The sequence below is a fragment of the Chiloscyllium punctatum genome, chromosome 18 (assembly GCF_047496795.1).
Source record: "Chiloscyllium punctatum isolate Juve2018m chromosome 18, sChiPun1.3, whole genome shotgun sequence".
Taxonomy (NCBI): Eukaryota; Metazoa; Chordata; class Chondrichthyes; order Orectolobiformes; family Hemiscylliidae; genus Chiloscyllium; species Chiloscyllium punctatum.
Genome location: NC_092756.1, coordinates 53577370 through 53597233, shown reverse-complemented (window position 1 = coordinate 53597233; position 19864 = coordinate 53577370). Strand labels below are relative to the sequence as shown.

The 19864-nt window shown below is 45.5% G+C and overlaps 5 non-coding genes across 5 annotated transcripts; all 5 read left to right on the top strand.

Annotated features, from left to right (window-relative positions):
* The first annotated feature begins 2282 nt into the window (after positions 1–2282).
* trnav-uac (transfer RNA valine (anticodon UAC)) lies at positions 2283–2355 on the top strand. Its single transcript has one exon. It is a non-coding gene; the product is annotated as a tRNA-Val (tRNA).
* Positions 2356–5170: 2815 nt separating this feature from the next.
* Positions 5171–5243, top strand: trnav-uac (transfer RNA valine (anticodon UAC)). The gene has a single exon. It is a non-coding gene; the product is annotated as a tRNA-Val (tRNA).
* A 2890-nt stretch (positions 5244–8133) lies between these two features.
* On the top strand, positions 8134–8206 carry trnav-uac (transfer RNA valine (anticodon UAC)). Its single transcript has one exon. It is a non-coding gene; the product is annotated as a tRNA-Val (tRNA).
* Positions 8207–13982: 5776 nt separating this feature from the next.
* Positions 13983–14055, top strand: trnav-uac (transfer RNA valine (anticodon UAC)). Its single transcript has one exon. It is a non-coding gene; the product is annotated as a tRNA-Val (tRNA).
* A 2890-nt stretch (positions 14056–16945) lies between these two features.
* trnav-uac (transfer RNA valine (anticodon UAC)) lies at positions 16946–17018 on the top strand. Its single transcript has one exon. It is a non-coding gene; the product is annotated as a tRNA-Val (tRNA).
* The last annotated feature ends 2846 nt before the right edge of the window (positions 17019–19864 follow it).

Genomic DNA, 19864 nt, shown 5'->3' with positions numbered 1-19864 from the left:
ACAGAGAGGCTACAGAATGACATCGCATCCATTTGGTTTTCTTTAAATCACTGACGAGCAGGAAAATGTAAACGGGGAGGGCGTGTGGGGAAGTGAGGCAGTTGCGGCTCTGGAGAAAGTCCTTCTTTGTGATTCATTCTGCAACCAGAGACGTGACGGTGACTCAGGCGTGAGAGCTCTTCACATCGTGAACAAAAAGCAATCAAGGGCAGTTAGCACCTCTTCCGGAGTGGGGGTGGGGTGAGGTAATTACCTTTTGACTTCTGTTACTATGTTCAGAAACTGCCTTTTGGATTGAGGTGAACAGAAACTGCATTTCTAAAAAGCACCATGGAACTTGTTAAACTTTATTGAGTCACTTTTTCTCATCGATTCCCACACAGGTTTCCAACTCAGTTGGTATCGATGAGGCTCATGTCCAGGTGTGATAATCTCTGCAGCAAATTGCACGGTTAAGGTAAAAGGCAAGGAAAGTGGCATCTCGAACCGGCCCCGAGGTCAGACCTTCCTCACAATGTAATCTGTCATTCTCGGATTGTAATGCTACCTCCGGTTTTAGGGTGGAACATTCTTTGGGAACCTTATTCTGCAAAACAGACACAGTGACTGAAACTATGCTGCACGGTATGATTTGGGACACGGCCTGCTCAGCTTTGTGCATTTTCCCTGTAGTCCGGTGTGTTTCATGTTCCGTGTCACCGTGAAAGTTGTCCTGTTTCGAACAATGGGTGAAATCATTGAGCAAAGCAAGAATCGAAACTGCAGTAATGTCAAGTAGCTCATGGTAATTTGACCCAATCATAACCGATCATATATTCTCACGCACTCACAGATACATTTGTAGCTGAATGCAGTCTGAGAAGATAGACTCAGCTTACCAGTGATTTTTGTCTGGATTGATGGGCTATCGTTAACTGCTGAGAAATTGATATTGTAGACGCGCACATCCCAGCAGCTGTGCGAGTCGGAGAGGGATCATGGAACCCTTTTCACGTGAGTTTGCATCTGTTGTTATGCAGGAACACAATGGGAAGTGCAAGAAAATGGACTCTCGAGCGTGTTGGTAGTGTGGCCGAGCCGTCTAAGGTGCTGGATTAAGGCTCCAGTCTCGACAGAGGCGTGGGTTCGTATCCCACCGCTGCCTTTTCTGCTGAACAGCTCCAACGGAACAGCTGGTTTAAATGCTGTTTCAATCCCTGCCTCATTTCTGTTTAAAACAGAAGAAAAATGAGTTTGCTTCCCGGGGAATTGACTGCGGTGTGGGAAAGTGCCGAATTTTCCAAAGTGTCTGTGCTGTCATGATCGTGTTCGCTTCCCGCGCGGAAAATCGCCAGCAGCTCTACTGTTGCTTTCTGTTCCAGGCAAGTTGAGCTTTTACTGGAACCGAATGGAGACTGTTATTTCATCGTTGTTGCGAAACAGACTCCTCCGGTGACTCGACTAGTCGTTATTTGGTTTTCTGGCCAATGAGAAAATCGTTCCAATGTATTTCGATGTCATATGTTATTAAATTTCTCCCACTTCCTTCATTTCCGTCCTGCAGTCATCGGAAGGGAAAGGCAATCTAATCGAGACTGTGATTGGTGAAATTCACTTTTTATGGCCCATTCTTATTATGTTCTTTCTTTGTCTCTTTGCAGCATTGTCTGGGAAGTGGTGGTGTACTCAGGCTCCAGTATGTTTGAAAGAGTAGTTTGGAATTGCCCTGTTGTTAGTTGTGTGATTACTTTATGGCTCATGCCCCCTGACACTCTCACATTTAGCATTCATGCTCGCTGTGTCTGAAAATGCATTTGGTTTTCCAGTTTTGTTTGTGTTCCGTGTTAAATGCTTTCTGTTTTGCGATTCGCTAAATACATTACGAATTAACAGGGTTTCTGAGGTAACTTCCAGCTGCAAAAATCCTCAACTGAGAATCTGGGAAACTTTCACGGAGTATGGTCAGTCGGAGCAAAAGTAAGGAAGTCGTTCGTTTCTGCAGTGTTTCACAATGCTACCTTTCCCGTGAGCAGTCGAACAGACTAAATGATTTTGCCACAGACTGCGACGGTAAGCTCCGCAAAAACGTAATTCTTTAAAGCAGGTGTAAGCAACACAACGTTATTGCGGTACACCGCGTGGAAACAGATACTTCGGTGTATCTCGTCCATGCTCACCACAAAGCCAAAATTAAACAAGTCCCATTAAACAACGAGCTAACGGAAACAGAAAGGTGAAAGGTAGAATGGCTTCAACTTTCAGTGCTGGATGCCACTGAGCTGCAGGGAGAGCGACTGCGGCTTGTTTCTGTAGTGTAGTGGTCATCACGTTCGCCTTACACGCGAAAGGTCCCCGGTTCGAAACTGGGCAGAAACTGTTTTGCTCTTCAACTGCAGCCTTTTACATGGACAAGAACGCAGCTTTCTTGCTTGATTTCCCAACTTCAAACCTGCCTTCGAGTTTGCTTGAACAAATCTTCTCTCGTAGTGCAGTGCAATGCAATGCAATTCCATTTAATTACTGTGCAAAGCATTGTAAAGTTTTTCTCCAACCTGGTTCTGATCATATCCCATTCTGTTTGAGAGTGTAGTTACCCCCTTCTGATCCTTCCACGAAAAGCATTACCACGGATTCCTCAACTAGTCTGTCTGTCAAATGTATCCCAAAGTCGTCTCTGAAAGACCTCATTTGGAAGGTGTCTGTCGTTATTCAACGTGCGAGAATTGGCACCAGAGGTCCTGAATCATGTTTTGGAGCAGTTCCCACGTCAGTGGCTCATTCAATCAGCATCAGCAATGAAAGAAATTACACTCTCAGAGGAACCTCTGGACCTGTGCTTTCATAGCGTCGCTAGTATTAAGGTGCGCCCCGAGATCTAAGCCACGTTGGAACTGAAACGGAGGAATCGACAGAGAGGCTACAGAATGACATCGCATCCATTTGGTTTTCTTTAAATCACTGACGAGCAGGAAAATGTAAACGGGGAGGGCGTGTGGGGAAGTGAGGCAGTTGCGGCTCTGGAGAAAGTCCTTCTTTGTGATTCATTCTGCAACCAGAGACGTGACGGTGACTCAGGCGTGAGAGCTCTTCACATCGTGAACAAAAAGCAATCAAGGGCAGTTAGCACCTCTTCCGGAGTGGGGGTGGGGTGAGGTAATTACCTTTTGACTTCTGTTACTATGTTCAGAAACTGCCTTTTGGATTGAGGTGAACAGAAACTGCATTTCTAAAAAGCACCATGGAACTTGTTAAACTTTATTGAGTCACTTTTTCTCATCGATTCCCACACAGGTTTCCAACTCAGTTGGTATCGATGAGGCTCATGTCCAGGTGTGATAATCTCTGCAGCAAATTGCACGGTTAAGGTAAAAGGCAAGGAAAGTGGCATCTCGAACCGGCCCCGAGGTCAGACCTTCCTCACAATGTAATCTGTCATTCTCGGATTGTAATGCTACCTCCGGTTTTAGGGTGGAACATTCTTTGGGAACCTTATTCTGCAAAACAGACACAGTGACTGAAACTATGCTGCACGGTATGATTTGGGACACGGCCTGCTCAGCTTTGTGCATTTTCCCTGTAGTCCGGTGTGTTTCATGTTCCGTGTAACCGTGAAAGTTGTCCTGTTTCGAACAATGGGTGAAATCATTGAGCAAAGCAAGAATCGAAACTGCAGTAATGTCAAGTAGCTCATGGTAATTTGACCCAATCATAACCGATCATATATTCTCACGCACTCACAAATACATTTGTAGCTGAATGCAGTCTGAGAAGATAGACTCAGCTTACCAGTGATTTTTGTCTGGATTGATGGGCTATCGTTAACTGCTGAGAAATTGATATTGTAGACGCGCACATCCCAGCAGTTGTGCGATTCGGAGAGGGATCATGGAACCCTTTTCACGTGAGTTTGCATCTGTTGTTATGCAGGAACACAATTGGAAGTGCAAGAAAATGGACGCTCGAGCGTGTTGGTAGTGTGGCCGAGCGGTCTAAGGCGCTGGATTAAGGCTCAGGTCTCGACAGAGGCGTGGGTTCGTACCCCACCGCTGCCATTTCTGCTGAACAGCTCCAACGGAACAGCTGGTTTAAACGCCGTTTCAATCCCTGCCTCATTTCTGTTTAAAACAGAAGCAAAATGAGTTTGCTTCCCGGGGAATTGACTGCGGTGTGGGAAAGTGCCGAATTTTCCAAAGTGTCTGTGCTGTCATGATCGTGTTCGCTTCCCGCGCGGAAAATCGCCAGCAGCTCTACTGTTGCTTTCTGTTCCAGGCAAGTTGAGCTTTTACTGGAACCGAATGGAGACTGTTATTTCATCGTTGTTGCGAAACAGACTCCTCCGGTGACTCGACTCGTCGTTATTTGGTTTTCTGGCCAATGAGAAAATCGTTCCAATGTATTTCGATGTCATATGTTATTAAATTTCTCCCACTTCCTTCATTTCCGTCCTGCAGTCATCGGAAGGGAAAGGTAATCTAATCGAGACTGTGATTGGTGAAATTCACTTTTTATGGCCCATTCTTATTATGTTCTTTCTTTGTCTCTTTGCAGCATTGTCTGGGAAGTGGTGGTGCACTCAGGCTCCAGTATGTTTGAAAGAGTAGTTTGGAATTGCCCTGTTGTTAGTTGTGTGATTACTTTATGGCTCATGCCCCCCCGACACTCTCACATTTAGCATTCATGCTCGCTGTGTCTGAAAATGCATTTGGTTCTCCAGTTTTGTTTGTGTTCCGTGTTAAATGCTTTCTGTTTTGCGATTCGCTCAATACATTACGAATTAACAGGGTTTCTGAGGTAACTTCCAGCTGCAAAAATTCTCAACTGAGAATCTGGGAAACTTTCACGGAGTATGGTCAGTCGGAGCAAAAGTAAGGAAGTCGTTCGTTTCTGCAGTGTTTCACAATGCTACCTTTCCCGTGAGCAGTCCAACAGACTAAATGATTTTGCCACAGACTGCGACGGTAAGCTCCGCAAAAACGTAATTCTTTAAAGCAGGTGTAAGCAACACAACGTTATTGGGGTACACCGCGTGGAAACAGATACTTCGGTGTATCTCGTCCATGCTCACCACAAAGCCAAAATTAAACAAGTCCCATTAAACAACGAGCTAACGGAAACAGAAAGGTGAAAGGTAGAATGGCTTCAACTTTCAGTGCTGGATGCCACTGAGCTGCAGTGAGGGCGACTGCGGCTTGTTTCTGTAGTGTAGTGGTCATCACGTTCGCCTTACATGCGAAAGGTCCCCGGTTCGAAACTGGGCAGAAACTGTTTTGCTCTTCAACTGCAGCCTTTTACATGGACAAGAACGCAGCTTTCTTGCTTGATTTCCCAACTTCAAACCTGCCTTCGAGTTTGCTTGAACAAATCTTCTCTCGTAGTGCAGTGCAATGCAATGCAATTCCATTTAATTACTGTGCAAAGCATTGTAAAGTTTTTCTCCAACCTGGTTCTGATCATATGCCATTCGGTTTGAGAGTGTAGTTACCCCCTTCTGATCCTTCCACGAAAAGCATTACCGCATTCGCATTCCTTGCGCAGGTGGCCCGGTTCAAAGACAGAGATGAAGCTGATGTGCTGGTGTCACAGTGCACCACGGATTCCTCAACTAGTCTGTCTGTCAAATGTATCCCAAAGTCGTCTCTGAAAGACCTCATTTGGAAGGTGTCTGTCGTTATTCAACGTGCGAGAATTGGCACCAGAGGTCCTGAATCATGTTTTGGAGCAGTTCCCACGTCAGTGGCTCATTCAATCAGCAACAGCAATGAAAGAAATTACACTCTCAGAGGAACCTCTGGACCTGTGCTTTCATAGCGTCGCTAGTATTAAGGTGCGCCCCGAGATCTAAGCCACGTTGGAACTGAAACGGAGGAATCGACAGAGAGGCTACAGAATGACATCGCATCCATTTGGTTTTCTTTAAATCACTGACGAGCAGGAAAATGTAAACGGGGAGGGCGAGTGGGGAAGTGAGGCAGTTGCGGCTCTGGAGAAAGTCCTTCTTTGTGATTCATTCTGCAACCAGAGACGTGACGGTGACTCAGGTGTGAGAGCTCTTCACATCGTGAACAAAAAGCAATCAAGGGCAGTTAGCACCTCTTCCGGAGTGGGGGTGGGGTGAGGTAATTACCTTTTGACTTCTGTTACTATGTTCAGAAACTGCCTTTTGGATTGAGGTGAACAGAAACTGCATTTCTAAAAAGCACCATGGAACTTGTTAAACTTTATTGAGTCACTTTTTCTCATCGATTCCCACACAGGTTTCCAACTCAGTTGGTATCGATGAGGCTCATGTCCAGGTGTGATAATCTCTGCAGCAAATTGCACGGTTAAGGTAAAAGGCAAGGAAAGTGGCATCTCGAACCGGCCCCGAGGTCAGACCTTCCTCACAATGTAATCTGTCATTCTCGGATTGTAATGCTACCTCCGGTTTTAGGGTGGAACATTCTTTGGGAACCTTATTCTGCAAAACAGACACAGTGACTGAAACTATGCTGCACGGTATGATTTGGGACACGGCCTGCTCAGCTTTGTGCATTTTCCCTGTAGTCCGGTGTGTTTCATGTTCCGTGTCACCGTGAAAGTTGTCCTGTTTCGAACAATGGGTGAAATCATTGAGCAAAGCAAGAATCGAAACTGCAGTAATGTCAAGTAGCTCATGGTAATTTGACCCAATCATAACCGATCATATATTCTCACGCACTCACAGATACATTTGTAGCTGAATGCAGTCTGAGAAGATAGACTCAGCTTACCAGTGATTTTTGTCTGGATTGATGGGCTATCGTTAACTGCTGAGAAATTGATATTGTAGACGCGCACATCCCAGCAGCAGTGCGAGTCGGAGAGGGATCATGGAACCCTTTTCACGTGAGTTTGCATCTGTTGTTATGCAGGAACACAATTGGAAGTGCAAGAAAATGGATCCTCGAGCGTGTTGGTAGTGTGGCCGAGCGGTCTAAGGCGTTGGATAAAGACTCCGGTCTCAACAGAGGCGTGGGTTCGTATCCCACCGCTGCCATTTCTGCTGAACAGCTCCAACGGAACAGCTGGTTTAAATGCTGTTTCAATCCCTGCCTCATTTCTGTTTAAAACAGAAGCAAAATGAGTTTGCTTCCCGCGGAATTTACTGCGGTGTGGGAAAGTGCCGAATTTTCCAAAGTGTCTGTGCTGTCATGATCGTGTTCGCTTCCCGCGTGGAAAATCGCCAGCAGCTCTACTGTTGCTTTCTGTTCCAGGCAAGTTGAGCTTTTACTGGAACCGAATGGAGACTGTTATTTCATCGTTGTTGCGAAACAGACTCCTCCGGTGACTCGACTCGTCGTTATTTGGTTTTCTGGCCAATGAGAAAATCGTTCCAATGTATTTCGATGTCATATGTTATTAAATTTCTCCCACTTCCTTCATTTCCGTCCTGCAGTCATCGGAAGGGAAAGGTAATCTAATCGAGACTGTGATTGGTGAAATTCACTTTTTATGGCCCATTCTTATTATGTTCTTTCTTTGTCTCTTTGCAGCATTGTCTGGGAAGTGGTGGTGCACTCAGGCTCCAGTATTTTTGAAAGAGTAGTTTGGAATTGCCCTGTTGTTAGTTGTGTGATTACTTTATGGCTCATGCCCCCCCGACACTCTCACATTTAGCATTCATGCTCGCTGTGTCTGAAAATGCATTTGGTTCTCCAGTTTTGTTTGTGTTCCGTGTTAAATGCTTTCTGTTTTGCGATTCGCTAAATACATTACGAATTAACAGGGTTTCTGAGGTAACTTCCAGCTGCAAAAATCCTCAACTGAGAATCTGGGAAATTTTCAAGGAGTATGGTCAGTCGGAGCAAAAGTAAGGAAGTCGTTCGTTTCTGCAGTGTTTCACAATGCTACCTTTCCCGTGAGCAGTCCAACAGACTAAATGATTTTGCCACAGACTGCGACGGTAAGCTCCGCAAAAACGTAATTCTTTAAAGCAGGTGTAAGCAACACAACGTTATTTGGGTACACCGCGTGGAAACAGATACTTCGGTGTATCTCGTCCATGCTCACCACAAAGCCAAAATTAAACAAGTCCCATTAAACAACGAGCTAACGGAAACAGAAAGGTGAAAGGTAGAATGGCTTCAACTTTCAGTGCTGGATGCCACTGAGCTGCAGTGAGGGCGACTGCGGCTTGTTTCTGTAGTGTAGTGGTCATCACGTTCGCCTTACACGCGAAAGGTCCCCGGTTCGAAACTGGGCAGAAACTGTTTTGCTCTTCAACTGCAGCCTTTTACATGGACAAGAACGCAGCTTTCTTGCTTGATTTCCCAACTTCAAACCTGCCTTCGAGTTTGCTTGAACAAATCTTCTCTCGTAGTGCAGTGCAATGCAATGCAATTCCATTTAATTACTGTGCAAAGCATTGTAAAGTTTTTCTCCAACCTGGTTCTGATCATATGCCATTCGGTTTCAGAGTGTAGTTACCCCCTTCTGATCCTTCCACGAAAAGCATTACCGCATTCGCATTCCTTGCGCAGGTGGCCCGGTTCAAAGACAGAGAAGAAGCTGATGTGCTGGTGTCACAGTGCACCACGGATTCCTCAACTAGTCTGTCTGTCAAATGTATCCCAAAGTCGTCTCTGAAAGACCTCATTTGGAAGGTGTCTGTCGTTATTCAACGTGCGAGAATTGGCACCAGAGGTCCTGAATCATGTTTTGGAGCAGTTCCCACGTCAGTGGCTCATTCAATCAGCAACAGCAATGAAAGAAATTACACTCTCAGAGGAACCTCTGGACCTGTGCTTTCATAGCGTCGCTAGTATTAAGGTGCGCCCCGAGATCTAAGCCACGTTGGAACTGAAACGGAGGAATCGACAGAGAGGCTACAGAATGACATCGCATCCATTTGGTTTTCTTTAAATCACTGACGAGCAGGAAAATGTAAACGGGGAGGGCGTGTGGGGAAGTGAGGCAGTTGCGGCTCTGGAGAAAGTCCTTCTTTGTGATTCATTCTGCAACCAGAGACGTGACGGTGACTCAGGCGTGAGAGCTCGTCACATCGTGAACAAAAAGCAATCAAGGGCAGTTAGCACCTCTTCCGGAGTGGGGGTGGGGTGAGGTAATTACCTTTTGACTTCTGTTACTATGTTCAGAAACTGCCTTTTGGATTGAGGTGAACAGAAACTGCATTTCTAAAAAGCACCATGGAACTTGTTAAACTTTATTGAGTCACTTTTTCTCATCGATTCCCACACAGGTTTCCAACTCAGTTGGTATCGATGAGGCTCATGTCCAGGTGTGATAATCTCTGCAGCAAATTGCACGGTTAAGGTAAAAGGCAAGGAAAGTGGCATCTCGAACCGGCCCCGAGGTCAGACCTTCCTCACAATGTAATCTGTCATTCTCGGATTGTAATGCTACCTCCGGTTTTAGGGTGGAACATTCTTTGGGAACCTTATTCTGCAAAACAGACACAGTGACTGAAACTATGCTGCACGGTATGATTTGGGACACGGCCTGCTCAGCTTTGTGCATTTTCCCTGTATTCCGGTGTGTTTCATGTTCCGTGTAACCGTGAAAGTTGTCCTGTTTCGAACAATGGGTGAAATCATTGAGCAAAGCAAGAATCGAAACTGCAGTAATGTCAAGTAGCTCATGGTAATTTGACCCAATCATAACCGATCATATATTCTCACGCACTCACAGATACATTTGTAGCTGAATGCAGTCTGAGAAGATAGACTCAGCTTACCAGTGATTTTTGTCTGGATTGATGGGCTATCGTTAACTGCTGAGAAATTGATATTGTAGACGCGCACATCCCAGCAGTTGTGCGAGTCGGAGAGGGATCATGGAACCCTTTTCACGTGAGTTTGCATCTGTTGTTATGCAGGAACACAATTGGAAGTGCAAGAAAATGGACGCTCTAGCGTGTTGGTAGTGTGGCCGAGCGGTCTAAGGCGCTGGATTAAGGCTCAGGTCTCGACAGAGGCGTGGGTTCGTATCCCACCGCTGCCATTTCTGCTGAACAGCTCCAACGGAACAGCTGGTTTAAATGCTGTTTCAATCCCTGCCTCATTTCTGTTTAAAACAGAAGAAAAATGAGTTTGCTTCCCGGGGAATTGAATGCGGTGTGGGAAAGTGCCGAATTTTCCAAAGTGTCTGTGCTGTCATGATCGTGTTCGCTTCCCGCGCGGAAAATCGCCAGCAGCTCTACTGTTGCTTTCTGTTCCAGGCAAGTTGAGCTTTTACTGGAGCCGAATGGAGACTGTTATTTCATCGTTGTTGCGAAACAGACTCCTCCGGTGACTCGACTCGTCGTTATTTGGTTTTCTGGCCAATGAGAAAATCGTTCCAATGTATTTCGATGTCATATGTTATTAAATTTCTCCCACTTCCTTCATTTCCGTCCTGCAGTCATCGGAAGGGAAAGGTAATCTAATCGCGACTTTGATTGGTGAAATTCACTTTTTATGGCCATTCTTATTATGTTCTTTCTTTGTCTCTTTGCAGCATTGTCTGGGAAGTGGTGGTGTACTCAGGCTCCAGTATGTTTGAAAGAGTAGTTTGGAATTGCCCTGTTGTTAGTTGTTTGATTACTTTATGGCTCATGCCCCCCGACACTCTCACATTTAGCATTCATGCTCGCTGTGTCTGAAAATGCATTTGGTTTTCCAGTTTTGTTTGTGTTCCGTGTTAAATGCTTTCTGTTTTGCGATTCGCTCAATACATTACTAATTAACAGGGTTTCTGAGGTAACTTCCAGCTGCAAAAATCCTCAACTGAGAATCTGGGAAACTTTCACGGAGTATGGTCAGTCGGAGCAAAAGTAAGGAAGTCGTTCGTTTCTGCAGTGTTTCACAATGCTACCTTTCCCGTGAGCAGTCCAACAGACTAAATGATTTTGCCACAGACTGCGACGGTAAGCTCCGCAAAAACGTAATTCTTTAAAGCAGGTGTAAGCAACACAACGTTATTGGGGTACACCGCGTGGAAACAGATACTTCGGTGTATCTCGTCCATGCTCACCACAAAGCCAAAATTAAACAAGTCCCATTAAACAACGAGCTAACGGAAACAGAAAGGTGAAAGGTAGAATGGCTTCAACTTTCAGTGCTGGATGCCACTGAGCTGCAGCGAGAGCGACTGCGGCTTGTTTCTGTAGAGTAGTGGTCATCTCGTTCGCCTTACACGCGCAAGGTCCCCGGTTCGAAACTGGGCAGAAACTGTTTTGCTCTTCAACTGCAGCCTTTTACATGGACAAGAACGCAGCTTTCTTGCTTGATTTCCCAACTTCAAACCTGCCTTCGAGTTTGCTTGAACAAATCTTCTCTCGTAGTGCAGTGCAATGCAATGCAATTCCATTTAATTACTGTGCAAAGCATTGTAAAGTTTTTCTCCAACCTGGTTCTGATCATATCCCATTCTGTTTGAGAGTGTAGTTACCCCCTTCTGATCCTTCCACGAAAAGCATTACCACGGATTCCTCAAATAGTCTGTCTGTCAAATGTATCCCAAAGTCGTCTCTGAAAGACCTCATTTGGAAGGTGTCTGTCGTTATTCAACGTGCGAGAATTGGCACCAGATGTCCTGAATCATGTTTTGGAGCAGTTCCCACGTCACTGGCTCAATCAATCAGCAACAGCAATGAAAGAAATTACACTCTCAGAGGAACCTCTGGACCTGTGCTTTCATAGCGTCGCTAGTATTAAGGTGCGCCCCGAGATCTAAGCCACGTTGGAACTGAAACGGAGGAATCGACAGAGAGGCTACAGAATGACATCGCATCCATTTGGTTTTCTTTAAATCACTGACGAGCAGGAAAATGTAAACGGGGAGGGCGAGTGGGGAAGTGAGGCAGTTGCGGCTCTGGAGAAAGTCCTTCTTTGTGATTCATTCTGCAACCAGAGACGTGACGGTGACTCAGGCGTGAGAGCTCTTCACATCGTGAACAAAAAGCAATCAAGGGCAGTTAGCACCTCTTCCGGAGTGGGGGTGGGGTGAGGTAATTACCTTTTGACTTCTGTTACTATGTTCAGAAACTGCCTTTTGGATTGAGGTGAACAGAAACTGCATTTCTAAAAAGCACCATGGAACTTGTTAAACTTTATTGAGTCACTTTTTCTCATCGATTCCCACACAGGTTTCCAACTCAGTTGGTATCGATGAGGCTCATGTCCAGGTGTGATAATCTCTGCAGCAAATTGCACGGTTAAGGTAAAAGGCAAGGAAAGTGGCATCTCGAACCGGCCCCGAGGTCAGACCTTCCTCACAATGTAATCTGTCATTCTCGGATTGTAATGCTACCTCCGGTTTTAGGGTGGAACATTCTTTGGGAACCTTATTCTGCAAAACAGACACAGTGACTGAAACTATGCTGCACGGTATGATTTGGGACACGGCCTGCTCAGCTTTGTGCATTTTCCCTGTAGTCCGGTGTGTTTCATGTTCCGTGTCACCGTGAAAGTTGTCCTGTTTCGAACAATGGGTGAAATCATTGAGCAAAGCAAGAATCGAAACTGCAGTAATGTCAAGTAGCTCATGGTAATTTGACCCAATCATAACCGATCATATATTCTCACGCACTCACAGATACATTTGTAGCTGAATGCAGTCTGAGAAGATAGACTCAGCTTACCAGTGATTTTTGTCTGGATTGATGGGCTATCGTTAACTGCTGAGAAATTGATATTGTAGACGCGCACATCCCAGCAGCTGTGCGAGTCGGAGAGGGATCATGGAACCCTTTTCACGTGAGTTTGCATCAGTTGTTATGCAGGAACACAATTGGAAGTGCAAGAAAATGGGCTCTCGAGCGTGTTGGTAGTGTGGCCGAGCGGTCTAAGGCGCTGGATTAAGGCTCTAGTCTCGACAGAGGCGTGGGTTCGTGTCCCACCGCTGCCATTTCTGCTGAACAGCTCCAACGGAACAGCTGGTTTAAATGCTGTTTCAATCCCTGCCTCATTTCTGTTTAAAACAGAAGAAAAATGAGTTTGCTTCCCGGGGAATTGACTGCGGTGTGGGAAAGTGCCGAATTTTCCAAAGTGTCTGTGCTGTCATGATCGTGTTCGCTTCCCGCGCGGAAAATCGCCAGCAGCTCTACTGTCGCTTTCTGTTCCAGGCAAGTTGAGCTTTTACTGGAACCGAATGGAGACTGTTATTTCATCGTTGTTGCGAAACAGACTCCTCCGGTGACTCGACTAGTCGTTATTTGGTTTTCTGGCCAATGAGAAAATCGTTCCAATGTATTTCGATGTCATATGTTATTAAATTTCTCCCACTTCCTTCATTTCCGTCCTGCAGTCATCGGAAGGGAAAGGTAATCTAATCGAGACTGTGATTGGTGAAATTCACTTTTTATGGCCCATTCTTATTATGTTCTTTCTTTGTCTCTTTGCAGCATTGTCTGGGAAGTGGTGGTGCACTCAGGCTCCAGTATGTTTGAAAGAGTAGTTTGGAATTGCCCTGTTGTTAGTTGTGTGATTACTTTATGGCTCATGCCCCCCCGACACTCTCACATTTAGCATTCATGCTCGCTGTGTCTGAAAATGCATTTGGTTCTCCAGTTTTGTTTGTGTTCCGTGTTAAATGCTTTCTGTTTTGCGATTCGCTCAATACATTACGAATTAACAGGGTTTCTGAGGTAACTTCCAGCTGCAAAAATCCTCAACTGAGAATCTGGGAAACTTTCACGGAGTATGGTCAGTCGGAGCAAAAGTAAGGAAGTCGTTCGTTTCTGCAGTGTTTCACAATGCTACCTTTCCCGTGAGCAGTCCAACAGACTAAATGATTTTGCCACAGACTGCGACGGTAAGCTCCGCAAAAACGTAATTCTTTAAAGCAGGTGTAAGCAACACAACGTTATTGGGGTACACCGCGTGGAAACAGATACTTCGGTGTATCTCGTCCATGCTCACCACAAAGCCAAAATTAAACAAGTCCCATTAAACAACGAGCTAACGGAAACAGAAAGGTGAAAGGTAGAATGGCTTCAACTTTCAGTGCTGGATGCCACTGAGCTGCAGTGAGGGCGACTGCGGCTTGTTTCTGTAGTGTAGTGGTCATCACGTTCGCCTTACATGCGAAAGGTCCCCGGTTCGAAACTGGGCAGAAACTGTTTTGCTCTTCAACTGCAGCCTTTTACATGGACAAGAACGCAGCTTTCTTGCTTGATTTCCCAACTTCAAACCTGCCTTCGAGTTTGCTTGAACAAATCTTCTCTCGTAGTGCAGTGCAATGCAATGCAATTCCATTTAATTACTGTGCAAAGCATTGTAAAGTTTTTCTCCAACCTGGTTCTGATCATATGCCATTCGGTTTGAGAGTGTAGTTACCCCCTTCTGATCCTTCCACGAAAAGCATTACCGCATTCGCATTCCTTGCGCAGGTGGCCCGGTTCAAAGACAGAGAAGAAGCTGATGTGCTGGTGTCACAGTGCACCACGGATTCCTCAACTAGTCTGTCTGTCAAATGTATCCCAAAGTCGTCTCTGAAAGACCTCATTTGGAAGGTATCTGTCGTTATTCAACGTGCGAGAATTGGCACCAGAGGTCCTGAATCATGTTTTGGAGCAGTTCCCACGTCAGTGGCTCATTCAATCAGCAACAGCAATGAAAGAAATTACACTCTCAGAGGAACCTCTGGACCTGTGCTTTCATAGCGTCGCTAGTATTAAGGTGCGCCCCGAGATCTAAGCCACGTTGGAACTGAAACGGAGGAATCGACAGAGAGGCTACAGAATGACATCGCATCCATTTGGTTTTCTTTAAATCACTGACGAGCAGGAAAATGTAAACGGGGAGGGCGTGTGGGGAAGTGAGGCAGTTGCGGCTCTGGAGAAAGTCCTTCTTTGTGATTCATTCTGCAACCAGAGACGTGACGGTGACTCAGGCGTGAGAGCTCTTCACATCGTGAACAAAAAGCAATCAAGGGCAGTTAGCACCTCTTCCGGAGTGGGGGTGGGGTGAGGTAATTACCTTTTGACTTCTGTTACTATGTTCAGAAACTGCCTTTTGGATTGAGGTGAACAGAAACTGCATTTCTAAAAAGCACCATGGAACTTGTTAAACTTTATTGAGTCACTTTTTCTCATCGATTCCCACACAGGTTTCCAACTCAGTTGGTATCGATGAGGCTCATGTCCAGGTGTGATAATCTCTGCAGCAAATTGCACGGTTAAGGTAAAAGGCAAGGAAAGTGGCATCTCGAACCGGCCCCGAGGTCAGACCTTCCTCACAATGTAATCTGTCATTCTCGGATTGTAATGCTACCTCCGGTTTTAGGGTGGAACATTCTTTGGGAACCTTATTCTGCAAAACAGACACAGTGACTGAAACTATGCTGCACGGTATGATTTGGGACACGGCCTGCTCAGCTTTGTGCATTTTCCCTGTAGTCCGGTGTGTTTCATGTTCCGTGTCACCGTGAAAGTTGTCCTGTTTCGAACAATGGGTGAAATCATTGAGCAAAGCAAGATTCGAAACTGCAGTAATGTCAAGTAGCTCATGGTAATTTGACCCAATCATAACCGATCATATATTCTCACGCACTCACAGATACATTTGTAGCTGAATGCAGTCTGAGAAGATAGACTCAGCTTACCAGTGATTTTTGTCTGGATTGATGGGCTATCGTTAACTGCTGAGAAATTGATATTGTAGACGCGCACATCCCAGCAGCTGTGCGAGTCGGAGAGGGATCATGGAACCCTTTTCACGTGAGTTTGCATCTGTTGTTATGCAGGAACACAATTGGAAGTGCAAGAAAATGGATTCTCGAGCGTGTTGGTAGTGTGGCCGAGCGGTCTAAGGCGCTGGATTAAGACTCCAGTCTCGACAGAGGCGTGGGTTCGTATCCCACCGCTGCCATTTCTGCTGAACAGCTCCAACGGAACAGCTGGTTTAAATGCTGTTTCAATCCCTGCCTCATTTCTGTTTAAAACAGAAGCAAAATGAGTTTGCTTCCCAGGGAATTGACTGCGGTGTGGGAAAGTGCCGAATTTTCCAAAGTGTCTGTGCTGTCATGATCGTGTTCGCTTCCCGCGCGGAAAATCGCCAGCAGCTCTACTGTTGCTTTCTGTTCCAGGCAAGTTGAGCTTTTACTGGAACCGAATGGAGACTGTTATTTCATCGTTGTTGCGAAACAGACTCCTCCGGTGACTCGACTAGTCGTTATTTGGTTTTCTGGCCGATGAGAAAATCGTTCCAATGTATTTCGATGTCATATGTTATTAAATTTCTCCCACTTCCTTCATTTCCGTCCTGCAGTCATCGGAAGGGAAAGGTAATCTAATCGAGACTGTGATTGGTGAAATTCACTTTTTATGGCCCATTCTTATTATGTTCTTTCTTTGTCTCTTTGCAGCATTGTCTGGGAAGTGGTGGTGCACTCAGGCTCCAGTATGTTTGAAAGAGTAGTTTGGAATTGCCCTGTTGTTAGTTGTGTGATTACTTTATGGCTCATGCCCCCCCGACACTCTCACATTTAGCATTCATGCTCGCTGTGTCTGAAAATGCATTTGGTTTTCCAGTTTTGTTTGTGTTCCGTGTTAAATGCTTTCTGTTTTGCGATTCGCTCAATACATTACGAATTAACAGGGTTTCTGAGGTAACTTCCAGCTGCAAAAATTCTCAACTGAGAATCTGGGAAACTTTCACGGAGTATGGTCAGTCGGAGCAAAAGTAAGGAAGTCGTTCGTTTCTGCAGTGTTTCACAATGCTACCTTTCCCGTGAGCAGTCGAACAGACTAAATGATTTTGCCACAGACTGCGACGGTAAGCTCCGCAAAAACGTAATTCTTTAAAGCAGGTGTAAGCAACACAACGTTATTGGGGTACACCGCGTGGAAACAGATACTTCGGTGTATCTCGTCCATGCTCACCACAAAGCCAAAATTAAACAAGTCCCATTAAACAACGAGCTAACGGAAACAGAAAGGTGAAAGGTAGAATGGCTTCAACTTTCAGTGCTGGATGCCACTGAGCTGCAGTGAGGGCGACTGCGGCTTGTTTCTGTAGTGTAGTGGTCATCACGTTCGCCTTACACGCGAAAGGTCCCCGGTTCGAAACTGGGCAGAAACTGTTTTGCTCTTCAACTGCAGCTTTTTACATGGACAAGAACGCAGCTTTCTTGCTTGATTTCCCAACTTCAAACCTGCCTTCGAGTTTGCTTGAACAAATCTTCTCTCGTAGTGCAGTGCAATGCAATGCAATTCCATTTAATTACTGTGCAAAGCATTGTAAAGTTTTTCTCCAACCTGGTTCTGATCATATGCCATTCTGTTTGAGAGTGTAGTTACCCCCTTCTGATCCTTCCACGAAAAGCATTACCGCATTCGCATTCCTTGCGCAGGTGGCCCGGTTCAAAGACATAGAAGAAGCTGATGTGCTGGTGTCACAGTGCACCACGGATTCCTCAAATAGTCTGTCTGTCAAATGTATCCCAAAGTCGTCTCTGAAAGACCTCATTTGGAAGGTGTCTGTCGTTATTCAACGTGCGAGAATTGGCACCAGAGGTCCTGAATCATGTTTTGGAGCAGTTCCCACGTCACTGGCTCATTCAATCAGCAACAGCAATGAAAGAAATTACACTCTCAGAGGAACCTCTGGACCTGTGCTTTCATAGCGTCGCTAGTATTAAGGTGCGCCCCGAGATCTAAGCCACGTTGGAACTGAAACGGAGGAATCGACAGATAGGCTACAGAATGACATCGCATCCATTTGGTTTTCTTTAAATCACTGACGAGCAGGAAAATGTAAACGGGGAGGGCGTGTGGGGAAGTGAGGCAGTTGCGGCTCTGGAGAAAGTCCTTCTTTGTGATTCATTCTGCAACCAGAGACGTGACGGTGACTCAGGCGTGAGAGCTCTTCACATCGTGAACAAAAAGCAATCAAGGGCAGTTAGCACCTCTTCCGGAGTGGGGGTGGGGTGAGGTAATTACCTTTTGACTTCTGTTACTATGTTCAGAAACTGCCTTTTGGATTGAGGTGAACAGAAACTGCATTTCTAAAAAGCACCATGGAACTTGTTAAACTTTATTGAGTCACTTTTTCTCATCGATTCCCACACAGGTTTCCAACTCAGTTGGTATCGATGAGGCTCATGTCCAGGTGTGATAATCTCTGCAGCAAATTGCACGGTTAAGGTAAAAGGCAAGGAAAGTGGCATCTCGAACCGGCCCCGAGGTCAGACCTTCCTCACAATGTAATCTGTCATTCTCGGATTGTAATGCTACCTCCGGTTTTAGGGTGGAACATTCTTTGGGAACCTTATTCTGCAAAACAGACACAGTGACTGAAACTATGCTGCACGGTATGATTTGGGACACGGCCTGCTCAGCTTTGTGCATTTTCCCTGTAGTCCGGTGTGTTTCATGTTCCGTGTCACCGTGAAAGTTGTCCTGTTTCGAACAATGGGTGAAATCATTGAGCAAAGCAAGAATCGAAACTGCAGTAATGTCAAGTAGCTCATGGTAATTTGACCCAATCATAACCGATCATATATTCTCACGCACTCACAGATACATTTGTAGCTGAATGCAGTCTGAGAAGATAGACTCAGCTTACCAGTGATTTTTGTCTGGATTGATGGGCTATCGTTAACTGCTGAGAAATTGATATTGTAGACGCGCACATCCCAGCAGCTGTGCGAGTCGGAGAGGGATCATGGAACCCTTTTCACGTGAGTTTGCATCAGTTGTTATGCAGGAACACAATTGGAAGTGCAAGAAAATGGGCTCTCGAGCGTGTTGGTAGTGTGGCCGAGCGGTCTAAGGCGCTGGATTAAGGCTCTAGTCTCGACAGAGGCGTGGGTTCGTGTCCCACCGCTGCCATTTCTGCTGAACAGCTCCAACGGAACAGCTGGTTTAAATGCTGTTTCAATCCCTGCCTCATTTCTGTTTAAAACAGAAGAAAAATGAGTTTGCTTCCCGGGGAATTGACTGCGGTGTGGGAAAGTGCCGAATTTTCCAAAGTGTCTGTGCTGTCATGATCGTGTTCGCTTCCCGCGCGGAAAATCGCCAGCAGCTCTACTGTCGCTTTCTGTTCCAGGCAAGTTGAGCTTTTACTGGAACCGAATGGAGACTGTTATTTCATCGTTGTTGCGAAACAGACTCCTCCGGTGACTCGACTAGTCGTTATTTGGTTTTCTGGCCAATGAGAAAATCGTTCCAATGTATTTCGATGTCATATGTTATTAAATTTCTCCCACTTCCTTCATTTCCGTCCTGCAGTCATCGGAAGGGAAAGGTAATCTAATCGAGACTGTGATTGGTGAAATTCACTTTTTATGGCCCATTCTTATTATGTTCTTTCTTTGTCTCTTTGCAGCATTGTCTGGGAAGTGGTGGTGCACTCAGGCTCCAGTATGTTTGAAAGAGTAGTTTGGAATTGCCCTGTTGTTAGTTGTGTGATTACTTTATGGCTCATGCCCCCCCGACACTCTCACATTTAGCATTCATGCTCGCTGTGTCTGAAAATGCATTTGGTTCTCCAGTTTTGTTTGTGTTCCGTGTTAAATGCTTTCTGTTTTGCGATTCGCTCAATACATTACGAATTAACAGGGTTTCTGAGGTAACTTCCAGCTGCAAAAATCCTCAACTGAGAATCTGGGAAACTTTCACGGAGTATGGTCAGTCGGAGCAAAAGTAAGGAAGTCGTTCGTTTCTGCAGTGTTTCACAATGCTACCTTTCCCGTGAGCATTCCAACAGACTAAATGATTTTGCCACAGACTGCGACGGTAAGCTCCGCAAAAACGTAATTCTTTAAAGCAGGTGTAAGCAACACAACGTTATTGGGGTACACCGCGTGGAAACAGATACTTCGGTGTATCTCGTCCATGCTCACCACAAAGCCAAAATTAAACAAGTCCCATTAAACAACGAGCTAACGGAAACAGAATGGTGAAAGGTAGAATGGCTTCAACTTT